Source organism: Harpegnathos saltator, unplaced genomic scaffold, assembly GCF_003227715.2.
Source record: "Harpegnathos saltator strain DR-91 unplaced genomic scaffold, Hsal_v8.6 scaffold61, whole genome shotgun sequence".
Classification (NCBI taxonomy): domain Eukaryota; kingdom Metazoa; phylum Arthropoda; class Insecta; order Hymenoptera; family Formicidae; genus Harpegnathos; species Harpegnathos saltator.
Window position 1 is genome coordinate 1,261,846 of NW_020230438.1, and position 8,728 is coordinate 1,270,573.

An 8,728-nucleotide genomic window follows, 5' to 3' on the forward strand; every position below is an offset into this window, starting at 1 on the left:
ACCAGAAAAATCCACCATTTTTTACCCCAAGGAGTAACTTTTCGGCTACGAGATTATAGAATTGCCCTATTATTACTGCTGCTGCCGCTTCCGTCGTCGCAGTTAAGCAGTTATCTGTTCGCAAGTTCACGCTCATAAAAGTATCAAGCGAAACATGCGATCGCTATCGATTCGACTATCACCGGGAAGGAACGAGGTTTATCTCTCTACATCAGACATCAGGATTTGTACCACACCGCACAGAGATGACATTCCATTCTTCGGTGACATTTGCAATATCCACCACATTTAACATTTGAATACATATAAACGTCTTACGCGCGGCTTCTCTTTCGTAGAATATGCAAGATGGTCGTGTCTGGAAAATGCTGCAATTGAGGGTACTTTGAGCGGTTACTACTCGTTAAACTTTTAACGACACCTTTAACGGTAAACGATCGACGAGGGTTAATTCCGAAGCTATAAAGTAGCTGGACATATTTGGTAAAAGCGGCAAACACTCATAAAACTTTCATCGTACATTAGCGCGCTACCGACTTAAACTCATTTCGAATTATTTCGCACAGATGTAATCACATAAAGAGAAAGGGGGAGAGAGAGAGAGAGAGAGAGAGAGAGAGGGGGGAGAGAGAGAGAGAGAGAGAGAGAGAGAGAAAGAGATTGGTAAGACTTAATAAGATTTAATATGTACATACGAAAGAGAAGAAGAGATTCACAAATGTTTAAGTAAGCATCGAAGTTACGCAATTATCATCGTTTAACATTGTAAATTATTTTCGTTCTAATCAAAATCTTCCGAAGAATCTCGTCCTGAACGTTTATCGTGTGCTTACGCGGAACACTCGTACAAGAGAGTCTTCTGAATTGGAGCGTCATGTTAATTCGAAGCGATGTTACGAAAGACGATTTCGCCGTAAAGGTTTTAAAGAGCCGGTACGATTCGTACGACAATCCAATTTAGCCAAGTCTCACCTCTTCATTCTGATCGATATTTGGAAGAGAAGTGCAAAATCACGAATGCAAATATTCAGTGTTAGCGTATTACGCGGAAAACGAAGTTAACGTACGTGCAAATTTATGCAATCGCGCGATTATGTGAGCAACTGGAATTAATTTATTCGGCTCGCTGTAATTCCGGCGCATGTTTGTCGCGCTTGCGATATCGAGCGGCTATTCGAGAGCAATTGCGGTCTCGCGGTCTCAAGATGTCCCGGTTCCTTAAAGGAATAAGCCCGATCATGGGGCGTTCTTCGTCTCGACAGTCCTCCAACAACGATTACGGAAACTGGGAAACAACAATTCGCGGCAGCTATGCAACGCATGCAAAAACTACGAGACGCAAGAAGCGACGGGGAGACCGGCGAGAAATTTAATCCACCGGAAATGCGGGGATACAACGGATGCAACCGTCCGTTACGGTTTATTCTGCGAATATTTTCTCAAATTTAGTTAGCTTCTCTTGCCACATTGCTAGCGGAGTATCACGCCGTCCGATTTTCTCGCCGAGGAATTAAAAGCGCTTAAGTAACTTTGCACGTTCAATTTCCGCACGAAATATTCGTGAATTTTGCGATCCGCCCCCTCGACGTTTCTCAAATGCTAATAGACTGTTGATCACTCACGAATCGAAGGTAATCATGATTTGCCGAGATCTTTGAAGAATAAGTTAAGCCAAGATGAGAAACGTTCGGCACGTTCTCCAAGAATGAGAAAGACTTTGAGACTGTGCAGAAATGTAGGACAGCTCGAGCTGAAGGGACAATTATATTTGCTTGATGCTAAAAGATAAAATTGGACAGGTAAAACGAGCCCTCGAAGATAAAATGATTTCTCGAACTTTCTTGAATAACTTCGAATATGTGAAATAATTGTTTCTGGAACGAGATCAATTTTCCTCTTTTATCCCTTTTTTCCCCACGAGAGAGATCTCGTCTTTAGCAATTATTCCCGCGCTATTTTATGGATGCCAGAAAATCAAATTACCGTTATCATCTCGTTCCATATTTGAAAATATTATAGAGAAATAAAAAAATAATCTCTCCTCTCTCCAGGAACTGTTTTATTCCACAAGTTCGTTCTTTAATGGCATAACATTGCATTGTCTCGCAAGATATCAGCTTTCCTTGAATTTCTGTCTGGCGAGATGTCTCGCATCAATTACTTTTGACGATTTGCGAACGCTCGCCTCATAGGCGATGATATTCAAGGCGACGCGGATATGACACAACAGATAATTACTTATTCTTGCACGTCATGAGTAATCGCTGCTCGAGAGCCCTAGTAATAATGCCGCTGTCAACAGTTGTGTACGTGCGTTTAATACGTGTGATAGCATCAGATATTTCGAGATAATACGAAAAACGCATTACTATGCAGATGTCGACGCAGATGCGAACGTGAAAAAAGAAACGGCCATGGTTGCTTTAGAGTCTGCTGTGAATAAAATAGGGCATTCCTTGACTTACCGCGACAGCTGATCTCTCCTAGATATAATGCGAGTCTCGTTACCTCCTGTCACTCTTCCTTCAGGTCTTGGAATCTCTTCCGTCCGCCCGGGAAGAAAGGATACAATGTCATAAAAATTTAATAAATCTGAAATCAAATGAATTTTCTTTTTTTTCTCTCTCTTTAATTCCGTCCCTGTTGTCTAGTTATTTGTGAAAGATAACGCGCGCAATCCCAAAAGATGACTAATGAAGTTTGTGGTGGACAAAGAAGTTGACGTAATGGCGTGTTCACGAACCCGTCATAAATTAGCGCGTGTATAATCGTCGTTATTCGCGATTTCAATTATGGCAGAGACTGGTCAAACGAAATGTAATTTCCTGGGGAGCACGTATAATCGTGACGTATAATCCGATTAATTTCTACTTTAGCAAATGCCTGCTATAATGTGCACGAAGGTACCTGCTTTTGAATCCTCCGTTATCGTCGGAAAGTAATTTTCGCGGTTAGTAGGAGAAATCACGAGCGGGAGATCCAGTTAAAAAAAAAAAAAGGAAAACTTTCCGTCGGGTTAATCAACTTTCAAAGTTGTATCAACTAGCTGCGGAAACGATGCATACAAAACGAAGGTTAACACGCAGCCCGTTGCGTTATCTCTCTTTGTTTCTTTTGGACGGAATTGAGCGGTGTTTTGTTTCTCTCTTTCTCGTTAGGCGCGACATGCGACGCATTTCAGATTACCAGATTACGAGATTTGGGCGACACGTTAAATTCTTCTCGCGTGTCAAAGAGCACAAAATGTAATCTCCATGTTACAGTATGCGCAGGGAATATAATTCGAGCGACGCTTCCTCCTCAGTCGCGTGTATCGAAATGTGACGCTAGCGATTTCGGCCGGCGCGATGAAATGACAGATTTGATTCTTGAGGAACTTCTCGTGCGCCTAAAGGAATTGGCGGTTCTCATTGTGGTGGAACCCCTTTGGGCAATCGTGAGATGCCTATCGACGACAGTAATTGCGCAGTTGACGGGGGCGAAGTCCTTACGATGGGTAAGAACACGCTTGATTAATAACGAAACGATCCGGCCGAAACGGCATGCTTGATCGATCCCGTTTTTTCTTTGCAGACGAAACGCTTTTTTTAGTATTACGCGTAGAGCCTGCTAAGCGGCATGAATAAGGACAAAAATGAAGAAACGTTAGCCCGACACTTTTCGTAATATCGTTAGAGCGGTAAGCGTTAATTATACCAACACGATAAAATGGAGCGCGTGAACGGCCCCGGCGAGAGAGTTATCGTAATTGCTCGCATTATAGTGCTTAACGATTCCCGTTTTTGCCCGCATTCATCCACTGCTACGTGTTAATACGCGCGCGTATTGTGAATTAATCTGTAGAAGAAAGAGATCGTGAGAATGCGCGAACAGACGAAGTTTATCGTCGTGATACTGCAATCACGACGATAAACTGATAAACGACGACGTTAGATGAATAATCGTCGAATAGATCCGTTGGTTTATAGAATTTCGAAACAAACAGTGTGTCTCGTGCCTGTCAGCAGATCGATTCTAAAATTTGTCAGCACGGCACGCAGGTGATGTCCAATTGTGAGAGGAAATTTTTCACGAGAGTATATCTAGAATGCAATCATGATGTATAGGAGCGCTCTCTCTCTCTCTCTCTCTCTCTCTCTCTCCCGGTCTCGCTCGGCTCGCAGATTAAAATACGCATTGTATTCTATCGATCGTTAGAGTTATATGAATGTAAAGAAAGTGACGCACTGCGGGTGCACTGTTCGCATATGAGAGCGACTATAATTCCAGCTTTCAGAGACGACCTTTTTCTCGTAAATGGTCTTTTTCTTTTTTCAGAAATTAACAAGTCTTTTGTTTACGCGAATGTTTCATTTCATTTCCCGCGAGAATTTATTTCTCACAAGCTGACCGATTTGTATTGAAAAATTTCAACATTACCGCGAAATTGCAAGATACAAACATAAGCACACAGTTAATAGTAATGCACGAAAATCGTGTTTTATCAATCTCAGGCAAAGTTTCAACTCGCGCGTTTAATTAACAGGTTGAACATCTTTTTTCGTAATAATTTATCATTGCAAAACAAATATAAAATAGGAGATAAAATATTTGTAATTCGAGCAGCTCTTACGCACATAAAGCAATATTTTCACGTTGAAGCCGGCCTCTCCACTTTCTCGTTAAATCGCCCGTAAAGCGTGAGATTCGCCTTGATATTAAACTGTAAGAAAAAATGACAAATCTGTCGGGACACGTCGCAGTAGTATGCAATAGAAACTGACATCACAGAGGAATTTTGAAAGACCGAGGCAAATCAGAATATTATTTTTCACATGGTTTAACAGAAGGGCGAGAGTGTTTCATTATATTTTTACGATATAATTTTCGCCCGCGTTAGATAGCTTTTCCCTTCCAGCCTTGCCTTCCTACATTCTCGAGATCGACGATTCGACTTATTTGCTCCGTCGTTCAAAGCGATAGCGAACTCTTACAGCATAACAATAAAGTGTTGTATTGGTCTTTTGCAGTTCTCATTTTATTTCTACTTATTCGGCACGATATTTCTGCTAGTGGACTCCTACGCCGGGACGGCGAGATTGCCACCGATGAGTAATATGTACGGCATTTGTCATTACTATCAAGTGCATTTACCCGACGAAGCGACGGCATTGCAGACACGCGGCAGAATTGAACGCTCCGCCTCGGAAAGAGTCTTGAGACATCGGCGAAAGGACGTGGTTCATTTTATAGTTGGCAAAAAGCTCGGTAATAGCGTCGCGAGCAATCAGTGCCGAAGGAGGGTCGCTAGTTATCTCTCCTTCGTTCTCTTTCCTGCAGCGAATAATCCCGTGAATACTCTACGGGGCAGATATCGCGCGCAATATTGATCTCGGCGCGCTTTCAGCCTAAAAGGATGTCCCGGAATGGATTTGAAAAAGAACAAGAGAGAACATTTCGTCCGGCATCGATAATGTTAGTAGAGTACCCCTCGCGTTGAAGTGACTTCGCTATTAATCATATTTACAAACGGGCCTACGGTATTTAGACACATTAGAGCGCCGAGCGCCGAGATTCCAGACACGCGTGACAGGATTTACGAAGTAAACCCGCGATATTGACGACTCGATTAAAGGTGAGGGCCGTTGGTGCCGTCTCTTTTCATCGATCTTTACTCGGGGCCTGTCGCTCGGAACGCTACGCCCACGAGAGAAAAATTATCCGAAGTCCGCGCCGCACAATGTTTTGGTAAGAAGAATTAAAGTCGGAAAAAAATTAAGGTAAAAAGTCGTCGGTGCGCAAACTCTTGATCGATGTACGGTGTACGGTACCAGCAATAAGACTGGTCTGTTGAAATGTTCGTTTGAAAGTACACGAAGATGGCTAAATGGCTGTCTGAAACTCTGACAGTGCATCTTTCCGTAAGCTATGTGGCTAATAATGTGTATCTTTCAAATGATAACTGCCTAACTGATTATTAATTTCTCATTATATTCTTAGGTGAGTTGCAGAGGGGAAACCGATTGGAGATTGATGTTGTCCGAAATGATTGATCTGCACTCTGAGCAAATAGTACATGAGTGACTCTGTGGGAAGTGGAAATTACTAGGTAAATAATTTGGCTAATTTTGCCTGTACACCTTGCTATGTACCTCTCAAGTGTATCATATGCCAAATTTGTCGTCGATGCGGACGAAATAATTCGCGGCTGTTAAGGAAACGTGCATGTCGTGTACCAACTGTAAACGGTGAAGAGAGTAATATTCACGGTCTAGCGGCATCTTGTGGAATTCCTCATGGTGTACAATGTTTGCGGACTAGTTCAAGAAGAAATCCGCACGGACGTATCGACGCGAGAGGGATTTAAAGACGGGATGGAAAAACCGGTCGTGCGTGTCGCACAGGTGCTCCTCCTCGAGGGCTCGTAGTGCCATTTGAACGGACAAGAGACATGCTCGTTTGTCCTTTTCAAAGGGTAAAGCCGCGGACGTATTGTCCGACAAACAGAATCACGACAACTTGCCGCGTGACGGTTTCTTTGATCGACGTGAGAGATCATTTTATGGCGGGTATTGAAGCTCACTGGGACTCGCGCGATTTCGATGCGAGATCGCATTTCGTCGCGTCAAAGCCGATATAATTTCGGTGCGCTCGAGTTTCGATGTATAAATGTACAAAAATGCTCTTTGCATTTAAATCGTGCGGCGTAACGGCGAGCGAAAAATGAAAGAGAGATAAATCGGCCTCACATGTGCGGTGAAAATCCAGTTCTTATATATCCAAATCTACACGAGCAAAATATCCTGAAAATCTGTTTTTACACTTTTTCAATAAAAAAAAAAGGAAAAAGTGAGAAAGTGCGAAAAATAAAATACAACTAATGCACGTTCCGCGACATTTTTTTTTTTAATTTTATTTCATAAAGTAATAAGTTATTGCGAGCTCAAGCTATTCTCGAGTCGAGCGTTTCATTGATCAATAGTGACGAAAGTGCGATAATATCGAGAAGGAGGGAACACCCTTCGCATCTGTTGCACGGGAAGTTTAATTTATCGAAACTGCATATTGGCTCCGAAGTCTGTTTTTTATCCGCTACGATAAAAGCGGGAGATTCGGGAGAAAATGTATAATCAGCACCGGGCGCGATTTCATTTGCACGGAAATGGAACGTAACGAGTAACTATTAAGCAAGAAATCCTCAGGTCGCATCTCTCTTATAAAGAAAATGGCCGCAATATTTCGTTCTAAAAGTGTTGCCCGGGCTGCCCGGGCTAATCAAAGTGTTCTTCTTGTCTCGAGCGAAATATGAAGCGAAAGGAGAATATATTAGGCGGAGCATCGAGACGGGCTGTATTTAGCAAGTTAAATATTCGCGGCACGTTCGGACATCATAAATATCAAGAATTAATATACCCGCAAACTTACTTCATTCGCGACCAACTACGTTTCTCGAATTCGCGATGTATCAACCGGGAATTCATTCCAGGATTCATACGCCATAGCTTTGTGAACTTATTTAATCTCGGAATTCACAAGCTAGGCAAATCCCGCAAGTAACATGCATTTGGAAGTTACTTTTGTTTGCACGCAGCGCACCGTGTTGTTGAGTTATATCTCTGAGCTAAGGATTGGAACTGATGAGTGCGTGTATTATGCGGAAGAAACTGTCGATATCGCGATACGATATCGCGAAACGCTGCCAATCGCTGTCGAAGCTGTCACGTAAAACTATACGTGCGGTTTTTTAGCTTCGCAGACAGAAAAAACTTTTGGCCTCGATCTCATAACTTTAATATCTTAGCTGCAATGCAAAAGGAATTGTTAATTTAACTAAAATATATTCAGAACGGTGAAAGAGAGATGCGAAATGTCACAGGCGAGCGCGCAAATTTCACCCAACGAGCGAGCTTATAATAATTAATTAACGCACTTTAGTAATTACCGCGCTCACATGATACGTACATCACGGGAAGAGGAGCCTCTGATTGCTAGCGTCTACGGTGTATCAAGAGTCCGATCAAGGGAAACGATTTCTTAGCGGCGTCGCGCGTTAATACAAACCCAATATTTGCTTAGCGACGTAAATCCGCCAAATAACGCGCTCATTAATGGCGCGTGATAGACGCACAATGTGCGCAGTCGTTCGTAACAAAAGTTAAAACGCCAGTCGCCCGCGAAGTCACCCCGGCAATAAACGTCACGATGTAATGTACGGTTGCAACAAGCGCGTGTGACAGCCGGCTAACTGCATGGCTGAAAGGATATCGAGTAAAATGACGAGTGCAAGCTCGTCGGCGAGAAAAGAGAGCGGTAGAAGACGTCCCGCTAACGATGTATACGGCGTGTTATTTCATACGACAAAACGAATGCAACAAAAGCCGATGGCAAAATACGACGAAATGGATAGGGCGACAACGGGGAACGATGCAATATAAACAATCTGTGAGCAATACGTAACAAAACGGAAAATAGAAGTTTATTTACCGCGTGAAACAACAATCGTTGGCGCGCACGTGCATGTATACACACACACACACACACACTGCTTTGTAGAAATGAGTTCCATCAGAGTGCGAGACTTTCGCCCTAGACATATCTGATTGAAAGAGTCGTGTAACGTAAAAGTCGCTAGACCGGAGCAGCGTAATTTCTCGTTCCCGGCAACTTTACGTCAAAGAGGATGCTATCGATTGTTCTAATGCGTTCCGAGCGATAATGAACGAAATAATTTATTCGTACTTGGCGGACT